Source organism: Talpa europaea, assembly GCF_964194135.1.
Source record: "Talpa europaea genome assembly, chromosome: 10".
In the NCBI taxonomy this organism is placed as follows: Eukaryota; Metazoa; Chordata; class Mammalia; order Eulipotyphla; family Talpidae; genus Talpa; species Talpa europaea.
Genome location: NC_140077.1, coordinates 43,055,484 through 43,081,627, shown reverse-complemented (window position 1 = coordinate 43,081,627; position 26,144 = coordinate 43,055,484). Strand labels below are relative to the sequence as shown.

At 49.9% G+C, this 26,144-nt stretch overlaps 1 pseudogene across 1 annotated transcript; it reads right to left on the bottom strand.

The window, feature by feature from the left end:
• Window positions 1–14,393: 14,393 nt before the first annotated feature.
• LOC311178707 (perforin-1-like) lies at window positions 14,394–16,870 on the bottom strand (annotated as a pseudogene). Its single transcript has 2 exons — window positions 16,440–16,870; window positions 14,394–15,512 (listed from the first exon to the last, which is right to left on the bottom strand). The product of its transcript is annotated as a perforin-1-like (transcript).
• Window positions 16,871–26,144: the final 9,274 nt, after the last annotated feature.

The window sequence follows — 26,144 nt, the reverse complement described above, 5'->3', positions numbered from 1 at the left end:
CTAAGCCCCCCCCCCTTTTTTTAAAGATTTATTTATTTATTTGTTTGTTTGTTTATTTATTTATTTATTTATGTATACAAGCAGTGGTACGGTCAGAAGGGCGGGAGAGTGACGGAATTCACCAGAGTCAGAGCAGAGAACAGAACAGGCAGACTGATGAAATACACTGCTGAGGGGAGCAGCAGGCGCTGCAAGAGAGGTCTGTCACGCCATATGGGATCTCGCCCTGTGGCCCGGGATCGAACCGGTGCTGCAGAGGCTGCGGGCAGCTTTGTAACTCAGCGCTCAACCGCTGTGCCACCGGGTAGGCCCTAAGCCCCTCTTTGAAGAAAGCAACCTAACAAGTCAATTTACACCAAAGTGTGAAGGACTGTTGTATCTAGGAAAATGGAACAGAGTAGAATTCAGACAACTAAGGAAGGTAGACCTCTGCCTCCACTTCCTCCTCTTATACCCTCATGCTGCTCTTGGCTTCTTCAGGTCTGGGGTGCTTGAGCACACTTGCATTGAGAGAGCTGTGTGTAAAGAAACTGTAAAGAGAGAAGAAGGTAAGGCGAGTACTGAGCCCAGACTGCTCTCCAAGCTCTTTCATTCAGGATTTGGGTTGTAGTGCTAAGGTCAGCTGGGGATGGTCAGAACGGAACATCCTGGTGATCTCATGAGTCTGGGAAGGAAGGCCTCCTGGGTTATTTCCCAGCATAGCAGGGTCCAAGGATGTTCCCGTTGGCTTCTGAATGAGAGCCTAGAGGCGTGTGCCCTGGTGTGTGTGTGTGAGTGTGTGTGTGTGCAGGTGGCAGTTTGCACTTTTCTGTCTGGGATAAGGGGTCTGGGTACAAACACAGGTGTGCCTGGTGTGTTCAGATCATTCTGTAGGGTATGTTCAGCACCAGTGCAGGTGAAGTGCCTGTGTGTGCCTAGCACGCAGCAGGTAGTCTTGCAGAAATCGTTTTTTGGCTCCATAGAGTTGGTTATTTGAGTTATTTGTTCCTGCATCTAAGGAGGCCAGAGAGGTATCCCCAAAGTAGCCACCTGGAGACCAGAGGTTCCTTAGAAGTCAGGGAAGCCTGGCAGGAGTGGATTGGAGCTGGGTGTGGAGAATCAGGGTGATCTTGGGAAGGTCTGACTTGACAGTTTGCCAGAGGAAGTCAGCAGGGAGGGGGTGAACCAACCCTCCTACCTTTGTGTGACTGAGAAGAACAGGATTGGTTCTTGAAGCTTCAGGGTAATTGGAGGTCTAGAGTTTGCTGGGGATCTTGGTAAATTACTTCCTTCCCCAGGGGTCATTGTAAATTGGCCAACTGATCCTTGCCTTGGCCATGTGATTTGTGGGAAAATGAGAAACGCGTATTTTCCCTCTGCCCCTTGACCTAAGGAGGGTGGACAGGAGAGATGCTGAGGTTTGCTGGCATCTGCTGTTCTGGGCCCCGTGCTACATTTTTACATGTACCATCATATTTACAATAGAGAGAAATCTGGAGGTAGCACATTTGCAGAGGAGGAAACAAAAGATCAAATAGAAGGCAGAGACCCATTCAAACTAGAGGAGTTTGGAAGAAAGAAGAAAATAAAAATCGTGTAGTCTCACAACCAGATGCCCAACATTTTGTTCTGTTTCCTTCTCTCTACGTGCCATACTGTGTTTTATATGTGAGCATGTAACGCATTCACATCTGCTCTATGAAATTAGGATCCAGAAGTTTGATTACCCCATCTCTTCATTCACCATGTTGTGACAGTCAATTTTATGTGTCAAATTGACTGTGCCATGGGGCACCCAGGTGGGATGTTCAACATTATTCTGGGTATTTCTGTGAGGGGAGTTTTGAATGAGATCAGCATTTAAATCACTAGACTCAGTAGAGCACATTGCCCTACCTCAGAGTGGAATCTAAGCCAATCAGCTGAACGCCCAAGTAGAACAAAAAGGCTGACCCTTCCCTGAACAAGAGAAAGGCCAGGCTCCCTCTCCAGTGCTCAGTCCCTTGGGCTGCTCCCAGCCAACAGCCAACAGTGAGCACCACAGGGGCCCTAGGGCCTCGACTCGGGCTATGTCTGCCCACTGCGGTGTGCCTGCATCTGCCAGCCTTGCTTGGGCCTCCCCGTGTTCTGGCCAGGAGCTCCTCAGAGCTGCCCAGCAGGGTGGGCTCTTCTCCATCTCTTCTTCGGGTGTCAGACCCAAATTGTGGTCTGAAGGCCCTTCCTGCCTTCTGCCTCCTCTTTTATGCTCCACAGTGTCTTCTCCACATCAGTCTCACACAGCTAATCCCACCCCAGACCCTGCTGCCTGAGACTTGGCTGAGGCCTCCTCACTCTTGTCTTGGCCTCTCTGGTCGCTTTCTGGGAAGGTCAGCCTTCTCTGACTGCACTTCAAGAAAGTAACCACCTTGGTTTCCTGTTGTCTATGAGCCGTTCCAGGCAGATGAAGTTGCCTTCCCCATGCACTACCCTGCCCTCTGATCTCAAGTGAGGGGCTGTGGGTCTTGTGGGCTGTGGCCAGAGGGACAAGACATTGTAGCTCAGTCTTCCCGTGAATGTGGGGTGGGGGGTGGGCAGGGAGGGTGGGAGAGGACTGAGAGGTTGGCAGTGATCTGGGTTGATGTCTCTAACTCTGCTAGGGCAATATCAACTTCTGATACTTCCTAGGTTACGGGAAAGCCCATTGTAAAGGTTTTCAATGTATACTTTCTATTTGTCACCAGAAAGGTCCTATTTTATGTTTCAAACAGCACTGTATGAGGATGCTGGGTCACAACTCTTCCCAGCTCTGTGTATTACATTTCTAAAAAGTTCTTGCCAGTTAATGGTTCAAAATAGCATCTTGTAGGTATTTAATTTTATAATTTTTTGTAAATGAACAGAGAATTTGAACAGTTTTTTCACGTGTATTGGCCATTTATATTTTCTTTTTTATGACTTGTCTATCCTTGGCTGATTTTTTTCTTTGGGTCTTTTTCATTATTGACTTGTAGGATAGTCACACTGGATTTCTCATAGCTCATTTCTCATTTCTCATATCTCAGCCTCCACTGCAGCCCACCTGTTCTCAGATCAACACTTTGTTTTATGACATTCTCTAGCAGAACCCTTCCTTTACCTATGACATTTGGCTTCGTGTGCAGCCTTCATCTCATTCAGAACTCCAACAATACCACCAGGGAAGTACTAGGATGCCCATTTTATTTTATTTTTATTTTGTTTATAAGAAGAGTTATTTTATTTTTATTTCTTAAAAGATTTATTTATTATTATTTATGCATACAGGAGCTGGGGTTCAGGCCAGAGGGGTGTGTGTATGGGGGAGGTGCCATGGGAGAATTCACCAGAGACAGAGCAGGGAAAAGAATAGGCAGACTGAAGAAATACACTGTGGAGAGGTGCAGCAGGAGCGACAGGAGAGATCTCCCGCGCCATGTGGGTTGCTCCCTGGCTGGCCAGGGGTCGAACTTGTGCTGCAGAGACTTCATAGCTTGCATCTTAACCCCTTGTGCCACCAGGGAGGCCCCAGAATGCCCATTTTACAGGGAGTGACAGAGAACCCGAGGAAATGTCTTGATTCCAAGACTCAGCTCTGGTGTCCTAGAGTCCTCTGCCATTTTCAGCAATGGGAGAGAGAGATGTCAATCCTTTATCGGGGTGTCCTAGGCAGGTGGCGTGAGGAGGGGGTTGAGTGGAAAGGTGATTACTTGAAAAACCCACGCTTATGGTCTGGTGCTTCTTGGACTTGCTGCTTGCTGTTCTTTTAAGAGGTTCCCCACAACACCCACAAGAAATGCTCGTTTCCGATGATTCATGATGGGAGGTGTACTTGTTAAGTTTCATTGTGTGTCCTCTTAGCTTACTTTTTCCTTGCCCACCTCCACCCACCCCACCCATGGACAAAACTTACATGACAGTGCCTGCTCTATCCAAAAGTGATGCTGCTTCTTTCTTTGAACTAAACGAGGCTGTCTTCTGGGCTCAATTAAACCAGCAATTTATGAAAACACCCATTTCCCCAGTCCCACCTCATTATTTGAGGTCAACAGTCTGATTTTTGCCAAATTGCTAAGGAAAAAAAATAGTCTTTAATTTTATCTTAATATGATTTTCCCAGATTACTGAGAAAGAGAACATCTTTTCATATGCTTATCAGCCATTTGGATTTACTCTCCTCTGTATTTGTCTATTGTTATGCTGGGTTGTTTTTTTTTTAAATTGATAGGCATGAATTTTTAATAAAATCATCTTTATTCATGGGTGGATGGATAGATGGATAAATTGATAGATAGATAGGTACTGTTTACAAGCAGTTCTTTCTCCCAGATTATTTGCTCTTGTAACTTTTATGGAGTGTATTTTGTCATAGAGAAGTTGTAAGTTATGATGTAGTCGAATGCTACATTTGGTGTCTTTTATCATGTGTAAGCAACCTTCCCTCTCCACAGGTCTATGTTTATTTCCTATATTTTCTATGAATTTTTGCACAATGTTGTTTTCTAAATTTAGTTCTTTAATTCATTTGGAATACATTTTGGTGAATGCCATAAAGCAGAGAATATAATGGATATTTTTCCAAATGAGTATTTGTCTAGTAGCCCATTTTCTCTCCTTCTTGACCTACAACCTGCACCATGCATTTTTCTTCCCATCATTGAAAATGGCCGGGATTCCAGTGCCCAGAGCTGACTCCAACAGCCTCTGAAATGAGCACTAGGTCCCCATGTATTCTGGGGCTACAGAGTGGACATGTGGTTGTCTTCTCCCCAGTCCCTACTCATCTTCTAGTGACCATCTCTGAGTTTCCATCTCAGGCACAACAGGGACCAAGAGCCACCCTGCCCACCCCGTGGTCCCGACGCTGGGATTGGCTGGGGGCTAGGCATGGACTCAAGCGGCCACTGAGGCCAAGCAGAGCTTATCCTGAGCATTTGCCTGTGTGACCAGAAGGGTCTTAACGATCTGGTTAAGGGATAGCAGAGAGAGATTTCTCCCAAAAGACACCCCTCCCCACCCTCAGAGCTGGCAGTGTGGCTTCCGTTGGATACCCAGATGGCCTTTCCACCCGTTGGGTGTTGGTGGCTGTTTCCTGGGCTTGTGAGATGACAGCGTGTTTATTTGCTTCACAAGGGGAGGTGACGTCATTGTCACAAGGGTTTTGGGAGAGACTCTCCATAATCTAGGCTCTGAGGGTCAAGCATCCTGAAGTTTCCAATCCCCTGGGAAGGGAAGCCCTGGCAGTGGGGGCTGTGGAAGCACTTGGTGGTAGGGGTGTGATGGGGGCCCTGTGGTAGTGGCCCCATCCCTGGGCTTCTCTGCCCCTCTCTCCTGCATTAGGCTGTTGTACTGGGGACAGGCTTGTCCCTCCTGCCTTGGTTCCCCTCCTCCAGTGCTCTGGCCTACTCACTCCTTGTCTGCAGACAAGCAGGATCGAGATGTCTTACTGAGATTTTCCAAGGAAGATTTGAGGAGGAGGAATGTTGGCTCCAGCCAGAGCAGGTCTCCTGGCAGGGAGGTGACAGTAGCAGACCGGAGAAGCAGGCTACAGACAGGGGTCCTTTTGTCCCTGAGGCTCCCCACGCAGAGGAGTCTGTGTGTTTCCTGAGAGAGTAGATTGTATAGAGCATCTCATGTACACCTGAAAAATTGTTTCAGTCCACTCTGCTCCCTCTCTATCTCACCTCCTTTGATTAAGAGGTAGCCCTCAGCCATCTGAAGGACCTGGGGCAGGAGAGGTGTCAGCCCACAGCAGGGGCCCTTTCTAGCGCTGGGTGCCCTGCACACTGGCCACTGCTTCTGCATCCCATCCTGCCCCACACATGGGTATATGTGTGATCTGAAACTGCCTTAACTGCCAGCGTGTCCAGGCAACACATGACGAACTGTGGACTCGGAGAGGGAACCACTGGCTCCAGGTCACTTAGTAAGTGAGAGTGTAGCCCACCACACACATCTGTCTGGGAAGGCTTGGGTATGCTGTTCCCTCCAGATGGAATCAATAAGGGCCTTTTTGCACAGTTTTGTGGATACTACGAAGACAGTAAACAAAGACATGCTTTTTGGAAATAGTTGTGAGATGTAATTAGGGAAGAAAAAAACAGAATGTCGAAATCATGGAACCTTCTCAAGCAAAACCCTAATATCATTTTCATATACACGACAGATGAAAACCAAGAAAAAGCTACTGTATGACCCAGCTGGGGTCCCCACAGCACCTGCTTCATGTCGCAGATACTGATCGCCAAGGATTACTCAGGGTTTATAAGCTAATTTGCATGGTTTGCTGAATAAGCACATTTGTATGGTTTTAATGACGTCCAAAGGACTTGAAAGCAATTTGGGTTCCTAACAAAGCTCTATCATTCCCTGCCGTCTACTTTGCCTGTGAACTAGCTCAGCAAACCATCTTTCTGTTTTGTGTTTTGAATTATAAACAGATGTTTACACGTGGACAGCCTGCTCCAGCTTCAACACAGCCTCCTCTTTCACCTCCACCCGGCTCGCTCTGTAAGGGGTGAGGAGAGGGTTCTAGCCAGCCTGAAGTCCTGTACTCTGGGTGCCCCCTCGCCCACAGCTGCCTCCAGCAAATGCTGCCCCCTTGGGTGAGGAGGGCCCTTGGAATGAGAAGGCGGTGGTGCTTTTTAGAATTAGAAGGGTGGGCCCGTCTGGCCCCGGGTGTATGACCGTGAGCAGGCCCCCATCTGTCCTGCTTGCAAGTGGAGGGGTCAGGGAGACAGAAGGAGGTCGGCGTGCCCAGTCCAGCGCACCCCACAGAGGGACGCCCGGTAGATGCTGCTCCCTGCTTGTCCTTCTGGCTCGGGCATTCCCAAGTCTGGCCTTCCCAGTGCTCTTCTGGTCTAGAGGTGGGCATGGGAGCTGGGGGGCTGGTTCTGTGGGGGCCCCGGGAAGGGAACCACCTGTGCCCTAACTTCTAGCCCCTGGAGAGCTCTGTGCAGCCTGTGGGGATTGTTTCCAAATACTGAGGAGTCCAGAAGGCCCTGGCCATGGTGGGCAAGGACCCTTCCATGTAAGATGGGCCAGAATGGAGGGAGTGAGGAGCCAGAGAGAAGGAAGAGACCCCGGGAGACCCTCTGCGCTGGCTGGGGGGAGGCAGGGGGAGCTTAGGGCAGTGAATATTGCTTGGGGTCTGCAGTGGCCGAGGGCAGCCAGGCTGGGGTGTCAATGGGAAGCAGAAGCTGGGCGCAAACCCAGAGCCATTGGCAGCAGCTTTCCCAGCACTAGGCAGCCAGGGGGCGTTAGGAAGCCTTCCTCAGCTTCAGTTTCCTCAGCGGTAAGGTGGGGCTCTCAGGACAAGTAAATGAAATAATGCGGGGGGGGGGGGGGGGGGGGGGGGGGGGGGCCTGTCCCACAGCAGGTACTTAAGAAATGGAAAAGTAAAAGGTAAAAGCAAAGCAGCCCTTGAAGCCCATCCTCCCCTCGTGTGCCTTTCAGGCTCATGTGCCAGAGCAGGGCCCCCTGGCTTCCCTCTGGGTCAAGGCCCCCTTTTCAAACATAGCAGCTCTCCGGGCTGAGGGTCTCACATTGTTTCAAGTAAAAGGGGAGAATTGGTCTTTCTTGGGGGGGAGGGGCAGTGGGGGAAAGTTGCCCTCAAAGAGAGCCCAGAGGGAGGAGGGATTCCCTCCAGCTGCACCCCTCACCCCCAGCCTCCTCACTCCTTATTCTCAGGACCAGGGCTCCAGGCTCCCTTTTTCTCACCCTCCCCATCTCACTGCAGCCCTGCCCCCTCCACAAACCATGGGTCCTCAGTTCTCAGCCATGTTCATTCACTGTGGCCCGACAGTGCTTTCTTGTTGGGGATTTCCCTTTCACACCAGGCTTGGTGGAAATACTGAGATAGAGACGCCGTGGTCCCTACCCTCAATGAGCTCATGGTCCTGTACGGGGAAGCACGTCAGCATCATTCATTCAATCAACAGTGCTTATTTTTTTTTTTTAAAGAGGGATTTTTTTTTTCATAGATTTATTATAAAAGAACTGGGGTAGAGTCAGAGGTTTGGGAGAGTGAGAGAATTCACCAGAGACAGAGCAGGGAGCAGAACAGGCAGATGCACCTAAGACAATGCTGATGGGAACAGCGGGCCATGCTGGAGCAGTCTGCTGCGCCATGTGGGTTTCTCCCTGGCTGGCTGGGATTTGACCCCACGCTGCAGGCAATTTGTACAGCTTCACAGCACAGTGCTCAACTCCCTGTACCACTGGGGAGGGCCTCAACAGTGTTTATTGAGCCCCTACTATGTCACGCCTGTGGTAAGGGCTATGGAAATGGTGATAAGACAGAATGAGAGAGCGTACAGGGAGGCGTCCATTGTTCAAGGGGAGAACTCTAAGGGGTGGGCAGAGTGGTGAGAGAGGACTAGGCCCTTAATGCCTGGGAAGGCTTGGAAATGCCATGTCCAGGTCATCAGCACAAGGGTGGTGTCTCCCATGCCGGAGAGCTGAGCTGGATGTGGGGTTGTGTCTCGTTTGGCGGGTGGGAAGGTGGGCACTGGAAGGTCAAGGCAGCAGCTAGCTGAGAAGCCAGCGGCAGGTTATGGGAAACAGTGTGGTGCTCCTCAGAGGGTTCGACATAACCTGACAAAGTCTAGCCATTCCTCCCTTGAGTAGATGTCTAAAAGAAGCGAAAGCAGCGACTTAAACAGATACTTGTACCCCAGTGGTCATAACAGCATAATTCACGGTAGCCCAAGGGTGGAAACACCCCGAGTGCCCATTGTGGGTGAGGCATGGAGTGCTGTGTCCCTGCCCTGGGACGTGTTCAGCCATCACAGGGCCGAAGTCCTGCCACCCGCACACGCGTGGACCTCGGGACAGTGTGCTAAGTGAAAGAGGCCATATTCCCCGACTCCACTCAAGGCAGGGGCCTTGAACAGGCCAATTCACAGAGCCAGACGGTAGAAGAGAGGTGACCGGGTCGGAGGGTGGAGAGAAGGGGAAGGTACTGTTTCTTGGGGAGAGAGTTTGCGTGAGAGACCATGACCATCTTCAGGCAGAGATGGAGGTGATGCTCATGCAACCTTGTGACTGCACTTAAGCCACGAATGGCAAATGCTGAATGAGAAATGCTCGTAGCATTGGAAAGAACAGAAGTGGCAGGGTCTTGCGAGCTACCTCAGGGCGAGGCGGTGAGGAGGGTTTGGAGGACAATGCGGGAGAGAGGGAGGCAGCGTGAGATTCACGACCAGCATTTCAGGAGTCGGGCGCCGGGGCTGGTGGAGGAGGTTTGGAGCCCGTGTGAGAGGAAGCCCCCAGCTTTCTAAGAAGGGGTTGAGTCCAGTCACCTCAGAAAGTTGTTGGCAAGAGCAAATGGACTCACGCAAGTACAGTCCTTGAAACAGGCCAAGAGCTGTCATTTATTATTTCATTTGGGTGTGAGTGAGAGAAAAATAATGGACCGGAGCGGCGAGGAGCGGCAGCGAGGTCTTTCTCCACTGCGCCGACTGGAGAAATGCTCTATAAAATGATCAGGGTCCTCGCTTCGTTAGGGCCTCCCGCGTGGCAGGACCTTGGGCGGAGCTCCCAGACCTAAAGCTGCTGATGGAGCAGGAGGAAAGGGAGACGGAGGGGCAACCTCATGTCATGACCGCTGAGTCTCACAGGAGTTTGGGCTCCCAGGGGCAAGCCGCGTCCTGCCAGCAGGTGACGTGTCACTGCTCCTTTAAGGGAAACCGGAACCAGCTGTGGTGGAGGGTCATTGTGAGTCCAGATGTGAGTGGGAGGCCCAGAGTAAACAAATTCCCATATACCCGTCAAAACAATAGCAGCTCTTTCGAGTCTGGCCAGCTGGGTTGCCTGTTGGGCCCTTTGGGAAGAGAAAGGCTAAGCAGCAGAGCTTCTTCCAATCCTGGAAAAGTGGTGTCATGGAGGATGTCCGCGGAGCAGGTTTGGGGTGATGGGGCTATTGGGTCCATTCGGCCATGCCCACTGAGAGTCAGGGTCTAGATGACGGGTTCAATCAGGGCCCGGCCCCCAACTCAAGCTGGAAAGTGGTACAACAATCATTGTTCTAGGCACTCATTTTACATGGCACACCCTGGGGCCTCAGCCGCGTTTTCCGAGATTGCGATGTACTAAAGAGAGCTGATTGAGTTGGGGCTCAAAGTCACATCAAAATCAAAGTTCAGGGCCTCCCCTGTGGCGCAGGTGATTGAGTGCCGCCCTGTGAGCTGTGTGCAGCCTCTGCAGTGCAGGTTCATTCCCGGCCGTCCAGCGAGAATCCCACATGGCGTGGCAGATCTCTCCTGTCCCGCCAGCTGCTCCCCTCAGCAGTGTATTTCGTCAGTCTGCCTGCTCTGTTCCCCGCTTTGTCTCTGGTGAATCCTCTCACCCTCCTGCACATCTGGCCTGTACCCCGGTTCTTGTATAAATAAATGAATCTTTAAAAAAAATCAAAGTTCATGGGCTAGATCACTATGGTTAACATGTGGTGAATGTGTGGCTGTGTCATTTCATTTTCCTGCATCTCCCTCTCCGTCATCACAGCCACAGTGGTGCGAGAACCCAGTCCATGTCCCTCAGGCCCTGTACCCAGCTGGCCCTGCTACTCTGTGTTGGATGTCAGTCCTTGGCTACTCTCGAGGGTCCTTTTTGTGACAGTGATTGATGTCTTTCTGTGTGACACAAACCCTAAGCACCCCATGAGCATGTGATCTGTGACCCAGCTCAGACAGTGTGAAGTCAGGAGGATGCTGTTTGCCCCACTTATGTCTGTGGCATCCTGGGATGTGGATGGCTGGGATGGAAAGAATCTCACGGTCAGGTGTGAGCAAGGGGAGAGGTGTAGGGGGAGAGGAATCCCACGAGCAGGTTAAGGTGGTGAGCCTGGCCCTACTACAACCTACCTAGGCCAAGGGGGCACTAGCAGTACCCTGAGCAAAAACTGCTCCGTTGGACCCAACTCAGCTGGTGGTAGGGCTCATTGAGAAACAAGAGGGCAGGGTTGGTAACAAGTAAGAAATGCTCTTCACCTGCCACAGAGGGGCCTCACTTCTGTTGTCAGTAACAGAGAGGAGGGCAGCTGGCCCAGTCCACCTGACCACCACCTTGACAGTGAGTGGCCCTTCTGTGGCTCCTTCAAAGGGGAGGTGTGAGAGGCACGGCTGCCTGGACATGAGTCAGCATAGTGGTCGTTCTGCCCAACCAAGCCACCACTGGGCCTGGAGGGTTTAGAAAGCAGGCTTTTGTGTAATATGACAGGTCATGGTTAGAACATGAAAGCTCAAGGTAGCTCAAGTAGAATAACTACCTCCAGAGGTAATGATCTGGGAGAGTTCAAGCAGAGGCTAGAAGATTCTTTGGTGGATTTCATTCATTCACCCATCTAACCATCCATCCAACATTTTTTTAAAGCATAAATTTATGTCAGGCACTGGACTAGATGATTCAATTATGACTAAGATAGGAGTGGCCCTGGGTCTCACAGTGCTATGATGGGGAAACATGGAAGCAGTGTTCTAGGGGCCATGACCTAGACTTGGCAGTCAGGGAAGTCTTCCTGGAGGAAGCTGCCTTTGAAGTTGAAATCTGAAGGCTAGTGGACTTACTCAGGGTCTTTTCTCCTGAGGAGAAAAGTTCCAGAAAGAGGAGGCAGCGTGTGTGAAGGGCAAGAGAGAGGCATGGCCAATAGAGGAACCAATCAGCTCAGTGACGCAGAGCTTAGTGGGGACCGAATTGAGAGCAAAGCTAGCAGGCCGGGCCTGTGGGTCATTTTGGGAGGATTGTGCTTTATCTCAAGAGCACAAGGAGTCAATGAAGGTTTTAAGCAAGGCAATGGTGTGGTCAGATGTGTGTCTTAGCTGATGTCCTGAGTCTGACCTTGAGATGAGGATTCACAGGTAGGTTGTTTATATGGGAGGCGATTCCAGAAACAACCAGTAGAGTGGGAAATTGAGCCTGGGAGGGAGACAGCAAATAGAGCATGTGCAGTCAAGCAAGTTACGGCTGTGGTAACTGGAGTTTGATCTTGTCGGCATCTCTGGGAGCCAGCACAGACTACTCCCCTCAGCATTATTCTTGCCAATGGGGAGAGGGCTGGGGTGTTCATATACCACCTCCCACTGGCCATTGGTTGAAGGCTGTTCTGAGCTGGACTAGGCATGTTCACTATCCCCTAGCACTTTCACCTTCCGATGGGGCAGGCAGAGTGAATTGCAGGTGTTCCTCAGGCAGAGTTGTGGGGGTTGCCTTGGAGTGGGGCCTGCGGGGCTATGGTGTTGTGGGGTGATGGGACAGGGAGGGGTAGATGGGAATCTAGAGATCATGGAGGAACTGGAGGAAGACTATTCCAGGCAAGAGTCATTGATGGCCCGAGCTACAGAGGCAGAAGGAGGCAATATGAGAAGGCAGAAATGTGACACGTGACAGATGTGGGGGAATAAAGAACACTGGTGTCCACAGCTTCTCAAAGCACCCCCTGACTGAGGGACACTGAGAGGAGTAGATGCCCTAATCTCTGCAGACCCCCATCTCCTGCCCACTGACCAGCTCAGGCAGGTCAGCCTCCTGTGCCCTCTGGGGCCAGCAAAAGGAAGAGAGCTGGCATAGTGGAGGGTTACCCAAGGGGCCTCAGGTGGGCCTCAAGTGGGGTGAAACAAAAAATGTCATGGGGGGCCTTGAGTTAGGACTTAGGGTGACACTGCTTCCTTCCCTTTACAGGGGCCATTCCTTCTCCTCGGTCTCACCACACCTTCCCCCCAAGAGTCCTCCTTCCCAGATTCTATTGGCCTCCCTAAGTTTTATTCAGACTGTAGTCCCCAGGACTCAAGACTTGGCCCTGCCACGAACTTCGGTGGCCACAGTTAAATCCCTTCTTTGGGGTCTCACTTTCCCTACATGTAAAACCAGCAGGGCCAAGCAGATGACCTTTCAGGACCCCTCTTGTAGAACTCACCTTCCAGAAAGGCTCAAGGCCTCCTCCCTCTAAACAGTCCCAAGAGGAAGTAGAAAAGTAGTGTCCTTTGGGGCAGCCCAGGCAGCGGAGAGACTTGCCTGAGTCACTGACCACCAGGGCACATGAACGACTCCCATCCTTATTGGAGCTGTCCGGGAGCCAGGCCCACCCTGCCCCTGCTTCCTTAACCCCAAAGGTATGGCCCACACCCATGTTTATTTTCAATAAGCACAGCAGCGAGTGTGAAGTTTCAAGATTTTTCTTGTGCCCCTGTTTTGGTGTGAGGCTGTGAACGGAAACGTGTGAGAACGGTGGTTGCAACTGGACTTATCAAACTCACCATACCTCCCGCCCCACTTGGTGATTCAGGGCTGGGCATTTGAGCTGCTGGATCACACAAAACCCAAAGGGATTAAAGTGTAGGGAGTTTGCAATAAGTCAGGAATGTTGTGCCTGTAGTTCTGAGCCCCTCTGCAATGGTCTGGCAAAGCCACATCCTCTCATGTCTTGGAGGCCACCCTGAGTTTTGCCGCCCACCCCACAGGGCTGTGTTCTGAGACCTGTGTCCGGGTGCATGAAACAAAGGCCATTTACTGATATATCAGAACAGGAGGCTCTGGGGTTGATTGCCTGCCAAAGCCAGGAGACCCTCAGATACCATCTTATTGGAACTACTGGTTCTCCACCTCAGATTGTGGGATAGGAGAAGCTTTTCAAACTGTCAAAAGGGTTCTATTAAAATTAGAGTTTTTCAAATCAATTGCTCTGGTACAGTTATGGCCCATTACCATGTTCTCTTTGTTTTGTACCAGATTTGCCTACATTGTGTTGTTTTTAAAGAGTGAAGTGAATTGCTAATAATCAGAAATCAAAAGGGATTTCCGGGTATTTTAAGAAGCCGGAAGGCTGGAAATCATGGGCTCCTACTCTGCAAGGGACCATTGTGCTGATGCAGAGCTGCAGGCCAACTTTAGAGATGTTCTTCCATTCACCATAGTCCGCAATGTTCCTATTGTCACCCAGCTGGGACATGAATGTCCACTGCCATTTATCACTAAGTATATGTTGTTGTTTCTCAAATCATAGAGTTACTGGGCACAAAATATTTTGGGTTCCCACATTTCCAACAAAAGAAAAAAGGCAATTTATTTGTATTATCTGCCTGCCCTTGGGGTGAATGTCAGTCCTTTTGTATAGGGTTGCTAACAGAAGTCTATCTCTGTGCCCTGTTTGTCGCTCTCTTCAGCACTATCACATCATTTTAAGAATTTATTTATTTATTTTCCATTTTGAAAGGGCAGGAGGACTAGGGAGAAGGATACGAGGGAGGGAGGGAGGAGCACAGGGGACTGAGGTGATGGTGCACGGGTGCATTGGGGAAGGAATTCTATGGGGACTACATGTGAGGTGATGGAGGAAGCAAATGCTGAAAAATGAACAAAATGTGAAAAATTAAAAAAAAAAGAACCCTGTTAGGCCAGACATTCTGGTCCTCTCTGGCCTGCTGTTCTCACCACGATGCCCCACTCCTGTTTCCTGGAGGCTCACCTAGACGCCCTTGGAGTGCATAGTACATGCAGGAATCCCCCCCCCCAAGGTGGTGCAGGCACTTGACTTGGTAGGAGAATTTCAGGTGACCTTGGCTTAGGTTGCAGTTCACCTCGTATGACCCAGATTTTGGTTCTGAGTCATATGAGATGAGAAGGTCATCACCCCAGCCATGGTCTTCGTCCCAGACCTGCACTCTCAGGGGCCTCCCCATTTCCAGGACCACATTCTGAAAGACCGGCGTTGTTCGCCAGGTGGGCTTGTTGTTGTTCCACACTGTGCTTGTCCTCAGCTCCTGGTCGCCGAAGAAGGCCTTCACATAAGCGTCTGTTTCAGTGGTCCAGTCTCCCCTCAGGCCTCTCGTCTGGAGGTTCTTAAGCTCCAGGTGTGCCAGTCCCCTCTTGCGAGGACAGCAGCCGTGGTTGGTGAGTTCCATGGCACAGGCACTGGCACGGGTCTTTGTGGCTCTTCTGCTGCCCCTCAGGGCAGGGCTTGCTGCAGTCCCTCCAGCGAGCCCTGTGCAACACGTACTTGCTCACGGCCTGCCTCAGGGCCTCTCGGTGCGGGTCCTGTCTCTTCAGCAGCACATGCAGAGGCTCCAAGGTGTAGTCCACAAGACCTGGGGTGTCCTTCAGCGAGTTTACCCATTGTGAGAACTGCTCGGGCTTGGCATGGTTCCCAAACAGCAGGTCATGCGAGGAAGCATGGTGGCCACCAACTAAGTCAACATAACGTTCCCGGAAGGTCTGGTGGAAGGAGTTTGTTATCTTGCTGTTCTTCCCCTTCTCCTCACAGGCCTTGAATTCTGCTGAAGACCTGACCTGGAAGCCTATGCTGACCTCAGCTTCGACAGCCAGGCAATCCTCCACCTCCTTGGCTGTCAATCCCTGTAAGACCAGTTCACAGGTGCGCAGGGCCGTGAGGGTCGAGATCCGGCCACCCAGCTTCATGGACCGGATAAAGTGGGTGCCGTAGTTGGAGATAAGCCCGAAGTACTCAGTCTCTGTGGAATTCAGGGAGTAGGGCCCTGAGGGCCTTTTTGAATTCAGGGTGCAGTGGGGGGTTGTGTACTAGTTTCAAACTGAGGGAGAGAAAAACAAGAGGTCCAGTAGTGGGTAGTATTTTCCCCATTCAATAACTCCCTCAACATGGCCCAAGGTCACAGGGAAGTGGCCGAACTAGGACTTGAGTCCGGGTGGTCTGGCTCCAAAGCCTAAACAACTGAATCACTGAGCCCGCAGAGAAACCCTTTCTGTCTGTTTTCCTGCAGTGATAAGGACTTGGTATATAAGTTTGCACTTTCCTTTTCAAAATAAAGATTTTTCTTTTCTCCTTATTTTCTAATTATAAAAAGGGATGCTACTATACTGATGGTGTGTTCTGGTTTTGGAAGGTAGTCCTGTTGCTGCGGCCTATCTGTCCACTTGATTGGGATCTGCATGCGTGGACCCCTGACAGCTCTGGCCACATAGGTGCCCAGTCTCACCCTGAGGGAAAGTTGGGGCCCAGGTATAAGAAATCAGACTGGGTGACTCTGGAGTCCATGCATTTCTCAGGTTGGAATCTGGGTCCCAAGGGCTGGGGGTGATTGCAATTGTTCAGCGCTAGAGTCCTCATGCCCAGCACAGAGCCTAATGCCTTAATGCCCAGCACAGTGTCAGACTTAAATAGTAGATGGAAGGACAAATGAAGTCAGTGATGGGAGGGACACAACCAGGTCTCCTGTCTCTGCCCCATGCAGGAAGGACCCCACAGGAGTGCCAATGCTCATAGATGAGGGGATTATGGGACGACCTCAACAGCCTCATGTTCTTGGGCACAGCTTGCTAGCTTCCCTCTACCTGTTCTCTGCCTGGGCGCTTCCAGATCTGGACTACAGGAGGTGAGGCCATAGGGCACTGTACCACTCATGTGTGAGAACCAGGATTGCAGTTTCCTCCTGATGGAGGGAGTCTCTCCATTCCCAACCTGCCATTCCTGGGCTTTTAGACCACTCTAAATTTCCCACCTTTTTTTCATGCCCCCTCCATGGCCCCCTGAAGCACATCTGTAAAATTGACACTCCACCTCATCCTTGCTGAAGATGTACTCGTTTTGGTCGGTTTTCTCTGCTGTAAATTTAACTGCCTCGGAGTGCAAACCAGCCATGGACATGGGTGCATTGACCGTGGGCTTAGGAGTCACATCTGGCTCCATCCGCCAGTCATTGTGGATGTTGCTAGCTGCATCCCACGCCACACCCTCGACAGAGGTGACCTTGGCTCTAACTACCTTGTGCTGGCAAACAGAGGACTGGGCACGCCAGTGCGTGAGGGCCACGGGTAAGCACTGGAGGGTGTCATCCTGCAGGATGTTCTTGCAGAGGGTGCAGGTGCTGTCTGGCTGCAGATAGTGGGTTGTGTCCACTGGGAAGGCGCCTGAGCGCTTGAGACTGGTCATGTCTACTCCCTCCCCTGCCAGCCATGTGCCGGGCACAAAATTCTTGTGTCTACTGCATGCAGAGTATTTGAAGGTGTTGCAGAGGGCAGGGGTGAGTGTGGGCAGCAGAAGGAAGAGGATCCCCTGGAAAAGCACACAGGTGGCCATGGAGCTGCAGAGACAGGAGGCACAGGGCTTCAGGAGGCTCCTCCCCCAGCTGAGGATTATTGGGACCTGTGGAATCCAGAGGGAATGCCATCTCTTTTAAGTCACTGAATGTCAGAGCTGTAATAACACTTATAAACCTGGGCCACCCTCAACATTGTCCAGATGGGCCCACAGAGGAGAAGGAAAGGACATATAAGCAGCGGATGCCCTGATTTCATTATTTAAGCCTAGTGGAGATCCAAATTGATGACTTTATCCTTTGCATCACAGCTGCTGCTGGTGGGAGGGTGCTCTGGGTAGAGAGGAGGGGGCAGGCAGTAGCTGTAGCAAATTTTGGGGAGGGACCTGGTGAGTCTAGAGAAGTCTAGGTTCTGGAAAATGTTACTTTGACCCCAGAATACTCACTTCTCCTACCCTCATCTCTCTTACTCTCCATCCCCACCCTATAGGCACCTTAGGTTCTTGATATAACTGGGAAAGAGGGGATGTTGTGATTCACCCTTATTCTCTCCATTTCCTCTTTCTGAGCCTCATGGAAGAAAATCAGTCTGAATTCTAGAATAAAAGCTCCCATATGCCTATACCCTAAGATCCTGCATGGGAGAGGCCTTATAGTTTGCTCTCCAGGTCTCCTACTGATGCTCGAGTCTCCTGTTGGTTAGTCCCTGCCACACTGGGATCCGGACAGTAACTGTGAGCTACCTATTGTCTACAGTTGGACAACAATTACCTAGAAGTTTCTTCCCCAGTTTGAGGTGGCTCTGGAGCCTCAGCTGGGTTTGTTTATAATCTGTAATCTCCTCTCTCTACCCTTATCCAAACTGAATTCCTTGGAGGCCTTTCCTCTCTGGCACCTGGCAGAGGCAGCCACCTCTCTGAGCCCCTGGGTTTATGGAGGGCTTGAACTCCCCCTGCACTCTACCTGGAGCCTCTGGGCCTTGCACAAAGCAATGGCTTGAATAATGGAATTCCAGGCAATATGGTAGGCCCAGAAGTAAATAGCAGAAGAGGAGCCTTCCAATGGCACTGGGATCCACCTGTACCTCTGTGTTTATTGCAGACCTATTTACAATAGGTAAGCTATGGAAACAACCCAAATGCCCAAAAATAGATGACTGGATCAAGGTGTTGTACTTTAAAGTCAAAATCAAAATCAACAAGCAACAATAAACCAGAGACACTACAGGGGAGGGAGGAGGGAGTAGGATCAAAACAAAGGGGAATGGACATTGTATGTGGACAATAACCAGATGAAAATGCATACATTGTACAAAAATGAAAAATGATGCAAAAAAAATATTACAAAAGGAAAAAAATATAAAGGATTTAGGGAAAACAAAACAAAGGCCCTGGGATTATCCCCCTTGGAAGCCAGCACAGTTTATAACCTTAATCCAAGGAATTTGGTCTCCGTACTGACCCTCATTATATTATCTCCAGGGCACTTGTTTTCAGCTTTCTTAGTGACTCAGTCAGCATCAGAAGGGCCTAAGAGACTGTGTACTCTACACTCTTTGCTTGGTATATGAGCAAACTGAGGCACAGAGTGGGCTCAAGGCTGCCCAATGAGTTAGCCCTGGTGCACAGCAGTCTGGAATCCAAGTCTCTTTCTTACGTGAAACAGCACTTCCTGCCCCTTCAGGCTCTTCCCTCAAGGAAGTAGTTTCATGCCCATGCTCCTCTGTCCCTACCCAGGGCCTCCCAGTCACCCCAAAACCCTCCCACTTTCCTACCTGGAGTCCTGTGTCAAACTGCTCCTAAACAAATATTCTTGCTCTTCATGGGAGGCTTCTGAATTGGTGGTATCAGCCCCCCAGGCAGGCTCACCACACAACTCATCACTTCACTTCTGCTTCTTGCCCCGCCCCAGCACCACCCACCCTGTCTTCACCTTATACTGTTACAGGGCTCTAAAACAGGTTGCCTGTCTGTGGGTACTCACCTGTGCACTTAAAAGGGACTTACACTGCAGGCACACACAAAAAGTTTAACAAAGATTTAATTACAAGGGAAAGGAAAATGAGGAAATATACAACTCAGAGAGAAAAGAGGGAGATGAATTCTTAAATGTGTCCTACCTGTTCCGCCAACTTGGAATCCCAAGTGACCTGCCAAGACCAAACCTGCCTGGCCAAGAGCAGGAGCCAAGTGAGCCCAGACCCCACTAACATGGGTGATTATAAACTGAAGTGGGGGGAAATGGCTGCTTAACTCCACCCTTAGGTCCTCGCAACCTCCCTTTGGGGATCATGGGATTTGTAGTTCCCAGTGTCTTGATGGAGTGGGGGTGGCATCCACAAAACCTGTATGGAATTTGCTCAGGACATCCTTTGGGCTCCAAGGCAAAGTTCGCTGACCCCTGCCCCCCAGAGGTCAGAAGTTGCACCCCTTGGGGGATGAGGGTAATCTTTTATAGGGCAGAGTTTGACCTTGGTCGGAGGTGGAGTGAAGTTGCTCTTCAAAGAAGTTGTTTTCTCTTGGAACTTACTGTTCTTTCATGGCTTCTTATCAGGCACTGTTGCCTCAGGCAACACCACACTGATAAAGAAACAGGAGTCCTGGAGCAGGCTACATAATGCAGGATGCTGCTGAAGAGCAAGATCCTGGCCTTTTTATTCATTCACAGCATCTGTTGTAAGGGGAAGGAGCAAAAGGAAAGGGGAAGGAGATTAAAGAAAGGGGAAGAATGTAAAAGATTAGGGATTGTGAGTCTGCCCTCCAGGCACTTCTTATCTGCTTGATGACTCGGTATTGTCATTGAGACCAAGCCCTAATCCCCCCCCCACCCTGGTTTTAATCTTATCAACAAGGTGTTCCACTGATCAGCTTCTGGGTTCCCTTGTCATACATTGGTCCTTGCCCCCCCCTCCCCCCCGCCCCCCCGCCCCGGCTTACCTGGTCATACCTTGTGATGTATGAGTCGGGAGTACGTGTTATGCATCAGTCCTCAGCCCAGCCCCAGGCGTTCCAGGTCATACCTCCTGATGCATAGCCTTCCTAGTGTGATCCAGCTTTGTGCTCTTGTTTAATTTGAAGGGCGCCTTGAAGGGTTAGGCTCTGTATCTAACTGATCAGGCCATCTTAACCTTGCTTAGAGCTATAGGTGACAAATTGGTGGCCGAACAGGCCACTTAGTGTAATAGGGTGGTCCCCAGGAAAGGGGGAGTTTCCATGTTCCCTGCCCCACCCAAATGGAGGGTGGAGCTGAGCAGAGAGAAGAAGCTGCAGAGGAGACTGAGGAAGGAAGCAGGATGGAGCCAGAAGGAGACCTGGAGGAGGCACATGGAGCCTAGAGACACGTAAAGAAACTGCGTTTGTCTTTTGATCATGGACTGGGTGACACAGATGTGGGTGAGACCCGTGGGGAGGTGACAATGGCAGCTTTTATCTTGATGTTGATTTTGCACTTTTCCTTCTGGGCTTGTCTGGTTGTTTCTGACCCTTTTCTGTGGGTCCCCACTGGAAGATGCTTTAGACTTGTGGCGGGCTTTGGGGCCTTGTTCTGGGCCGATCCCATATGGATGGACTTTTACCCACGAGGGGACGGGTAACTGGGTGCTTCATTTAGAAACTAGACTCTTTGCCTTTCCTGTATTGTTTCCTAGTTTTATTAAAGTTCCTTCCCATTAAAGTTTCATATGTTTTGTGTTGATGCGGCGGATGGCAGAACCCAGGTAGAGCAGGCAGGTTTGCGGGATCTGGGGTGCCCCTCTCCCTGTCCTGTAACATTAGGAGTAGCAGACCCACAAGGTGCGGTGCAAACTGGGTAGAGCCAGCTCCCGGGATGCAGGTGGCCACAGTTTGATGTTCCCCCCTCTGCCTCATCTCTGCCCTGGCCTCGATCTTACAGTCAGGACCACGAGTATTCACACTGAACATGCCTGCCGCATCCCCAATTCCCGAAGTACCTGCACCAGCTCGGTGTACATCTGCCATCTGCTCACTGTCTCCAGCACGTCTCCTGCATCAGCACATACTTACTGTTCGTATGGCAGCCACTATCCATTCCAGCAGGGTGTGATCGCCTTGGCCATACTGCTGGCTGTTCTGTAGCCTCTGTCTCAAGGATGGGTGTAAAGTCACAGTTTCTCCATCTCCTGTGATGTACAAATAATCCCATTCACCCCCAGGTCCCACAAACTTAGCAGCCAGGCTGCCAAGGGTTCCCCTGGTTTCTGGCAGAACTGTTTTCCCAAGTCTACCAGTTCAGCCTGGGTGTATGGACGGAATGTCGTAAATTCTGTCATTTGTGGGGGTCCAGCAGCCTCACCCACTGGGGCCATAGGCCGCTTTTGCTTCATTTTCTGAGTTACCACTGGATGGGCCCGGAGCATGGGAGTAGCCTCCTCCTCTCCAGAGGAGTCTGGCATCCCTGGAGTTGCAGGTTGGTTTGCCACCACCGGCTGAGACTCGGGCTAAGGGCAGCCTCCCTTTCCTCCCCCCCTGAGAAGGAGTCTGGCATCTTCGGAATGGTGGGTTGATTTCTCTGAACTTCTTCCTCCAAGAATCCTCAAACGTTGTTGAGTTCCCGTGTCTCATCCCATAGTTGCTGGATTCTGGATTGCTCTTTCTACTAGATTCTCTCAGAGTTGTGAGAAACACTTTAGTACCAGGAAGGCACAGAGCTGGTTCTCTATGATCCAAGAAGGTGGGTAATGGAGAGTCCTGGAGTCTCAGTGGATTTCTCAGGCTTTTATTGAGCTGTTACATGGCAGGCAAGTGTGCCAGGGGGCCAGGAGGCTGGCAGGCCTCAGCCCCCAATTGTCTTCCCTCTGGGTTCTCTTCTGTGTTCCCTTTCCCTTTCTCTCTCCTGCCTCTCCTTCTCTCTCTCCTGCCTCTTCTCTCTCTCCTGCCTGTCCTTCTCTTGGCGAATATCTCAATAATGCAACCATGGCCCACAGAAGTAAACAACACAACTTATAACAATGTAACAAATGCAGGCACCTGCATCAGGCATGCAATCCTAATGGTGGGAGGGCAGAAAAGCCTGAAAAACATTTACCCTACAACACCCATGCCACAGCCTCTGCCGCCTCGCCTTGTGGGCACTATATCTATCCAGGGTCTTTTTTACTTCGTATAGGGTCTGCTCCAACTGCAACGGGGATCCATCTACCTCTGGCCATTGTTGGGGAGGTGCCCACTAGGAGAGGAGGCTGGCCACCCCTCCGTCCCTCCCCAGGTTTCAAAGGGTTCCATACCCATCTGCATTGAACCGTTCTGCTTTGAACCGTCCTGCCGTCTATGCCAAATGTAATGCAATCATCCCATACTGGGTAGGTTCGTCACCGGTTCAAGCAGCCCTGTTGGTGTTTTCATGTTTTCCGCTGTTCGCCACCACACCCTGCTGCACTCCACACTAAGCCGCTCTACACCACGCCATCCTCTGCCCCTTGGCCGAGTGTGCATGTGCAGTGGAAGGGCAGAAAAGCCTGATTGTAGGAGCAGGATGGGCCACTGGGCAGGTTATCTATGATCCGACAGATGGGTAAAGTAGAGTCTTGGAGCCCTTGGTGGGTCTCTCAGGCTTTTATTGAGCTTTACATGTAGTGTGGTAACCAGGTACACAGCAGGCCGGGGTGCTGGGTGGCCAGGAGGCCGACAAGAGAAAGACATACAAGGAATCCAGATGGGGAAAGATGTAAAACTATCATTATTTGCAGATGATATGATAATATATATAGAGGACCCTAAAAACTCCACAGAAGAACTACTCAAAAGAATCAACCAGTTCAGTAAAGTAGCAGGATACACAATCAACACACAAAAATCAGTAGCCTTCCTATACGCAAGCAATCAATCGGAAGAAGAAGAAATGAAGAAAACCATCCCTTTTGTAATTGAAACCAGAAAAATCAAATACTTGGAAATAAACCTAACAAAAGAGGTGAAAGACCTATACAAAGAAAACTATAAAACACTGTTAAAAGAAACTGAAGAAGACACAAAGAAATGGAAAGACATCCCCTGCTCATGGATTGGAAGAATCAACATTATTAAAATGGCCATCCTCCCAAAAGCAATATACAGATTCAATGCTACTCCAATAAATATCCCAATGACATTCTTCAAAGAAATAGAACAAATGCTGATGAAATTCATATGGAACCATAAAAAACCACGAATAGCCAAAGCCCTACTGATGAAAATAAAGGAGAAAGGAGGTGTCACTCTTCCAAACTTCAAGCTATACTTACAAAGCCATAATAATTAAAACAGTTTGGTATCGGAACAAAAACAGACACACAGACCAATGGAACTGAACAGAGAACAAAGAAATAAAGCCGCACTTTATGAACAACTAATCTTTGACAAAGGAGCAAAGAATATGCAATGGAACACGGACAGTTTGTTCAATAAATGGTGCTGGGAAAACTGGACCTCCACATGCAAAAAAAATGAAACTAGACCACTACCTCTCACTGTGCACAAAAATCAACTCAAAATGGATAAAAGAACTGGACATAAGACCTGAAACCATAAAATATAGAGAAGAAAATATAGATAAAACACTACAAGACATACATCTCAGAAACATCTTTAAAGGCTCATTACCCAAAGCTGTGATAGTGAAGGCAAAGATAAAAACCTGGCATTACATCAAACTGAAAAATTTCTGCACAGCAAAGAGACATTAACCTAAATAGAGAGACACCCCACTGATTGGGAAAAAATCTTTGCACTCCATCCAACTGATAAGGGACTGATCACAATGATATACAAAGAACTCACATGGCTCAACAAAAACAAAATAAACAATCCAGGCAAGAAATGGGCAGAACAACTCAGAAGATATTTCTCCAAAGAGGAAATGCAAATGGCCAACAGGCATATGAAAAATGTTCAACATCACTTACCATCAGGGAAATGCAAATCAAAACCACACTGAGATACCACCTTACACCAGTAAGAATGGCACATATCAAAAAAAACAAGCAACGACAATTGTTGGCGAGGATCTGGTGAAAAAGGAACTCTCCTACAGTGCTGGTGGGAGTGCAGACTGGTCCAACCATTGTGGAAAGCTGTCTGGAGTTTCCTCAGTCTATTAAAAATGGAGCTACCATATGATCCAGAAATTCTACCACTAGGGACCTATCCAAAGGACACAAAAACAGTGATTCAAAAGAACACCTGTACACCTATGTTTACTGCAGCACTATTTGCAATAGGTAAAGCCTGGAAACAACCCAAATGCCCAAAAATAGATGACTGGATCAAGAAGATGTGGCATATATACACAATGGAATATTATTCAGCAATCAAAAAGATAAACTCATGCCATTCACAGCAACGTGGATGGTGCTGGAAGGAATTATGCTCAGTGAAATAAGCCAGAAGGAAAAAGAAAAATATCGCATGGTTTCACTTATAGCAGGAATATAGGGGAACGAAATGAGACATCAGTGTAAAAAAAAATAATAACAGTACAAACCACAACAAAGCAAAAACAGACAATTATAAACCAGAGACATCCTGGGGAGGAGGAGGGAGAGGGGTGAGAGGGAGGGAGGAAGGAGCACAGGGGACTGTGGTGATGGTGCATGGGTGCCGTGGGGAAGGAGATTCTAGGGGGACTCAATCTGAGGGGGTGGGAGGAAGCAAATATTATCTAAAAAATGTAAAAAAAAGATAAATGTTAAAATAAAAAAACAGCAAAATAAAAAAAAAGAAACAAAACCCAACCTTTTGCTGTCTCTAGAAAACACATTTAACTACAAAAGATAAAAATAGACTGAAAGTAAAAGGATGAAAAACAATCCTACAAGCAAATGGACCAAAAAAGAAGACAGGAACAGCTGTCTTTGTATCAGATAAAACAGATTTCAAACTCAAAAAGGTAAAAAGAGACCCTGACGGTCACTACATTATGATCAAGGGGACAATACTTCAAGAAGAAATAACACTCGTTAACATATACTCACCAAATGAACGAGCACCAGAATATATCAGACAACTATTCTCATCTCTGGAAACAGACATCAGGGAAAACACAGGTATAGTAGGAGACTTCAACACACCACTATCAACAATGGATAGCTCAACAAGACAAAAAATAAGTAAGGACACTAAAGCTCTAAAAAAGGATCTAGAGCTCTCCCTGGAGCCCCCCAGACACAGCCATGGGTCAAAATGAGGGCCTATGGCAGAGGGGGTCAGGGTTGCCTGACCTCCTGGAAGACAGCTCCAGCACAGGGCAGCGGGTCAGATTCCTGAAGGCCTTCCCTGCTCACTGGAAGTCCATCCTCCGGGGAGGGGAGGCTGTGGAATTCCTGCCTCTGCCTGGCTCACCATCCGTCTTATGCAGCTCCTACAACTGCCTCCTTGACGACCCCTTTGCACCCGCCTGGCCACAGCCTCCAGAACTGCCTGGCACTGACTATTCCATGGATGAGCAGTGCCGCTTTGACTTCGGCTCTGGGTACCACACCTGCTCAGAGGTGAGTCCCTCCTGGTCCTGCCAGCCGGGTGCCATGTCCTGTGACCCAGGCTGGTCCACCCAGCCCACCAGCAGGTCTGGCGACGTGCTCCCAGGCTGGGTGGTGCCACCATAAGGGATCTAGGTGAACAGGGCTCACTCTGCTACCTTCTGCTACACCCCTGCCCTGCCCAACCCTACCCGTGTGCTCTCCAGCGAGTACAGTGGCTGGAGAACGCTTTAGTGCCAGGAAAGATGGCAGAGAGCAGAGTAATGAGATCCTGGCTAGACTGGTCTGGGAACTGACCTGTGGGGGGTCCTCCAGTCAGAGCAGGCACTGGGCTCCAGCTGGGAGCACAGTTGTCACCACCTGCTCTTCAGGGGTGTGGAGGAAGGTTTGGGGCTGGCTTCCCACCCTGGTGAAATTCTCCTGCACACACCTCCCTCCAGGGAGGTGACCTCCCTCCAGGGAGATCAGCTCCCACCTCCCCCTAGGGAAGTCAGTTCCTACCTCCCCCTGCCCTTGTGTCTGAGGAAATATACACAAAACATATAACCCTGCCCCAGCCACAGGGCAGAGCAGGGCACAGCCTGGGGATCAGTGAGGGCCACCCAGAAAAGAGATGAGCAACAGAAAAGGGGAGAGCCCAGGCCAGGTGCTTGCAGAAGGGGTGAGGCCTCGGCGACCCGAATAGCTCAGCCCCCACC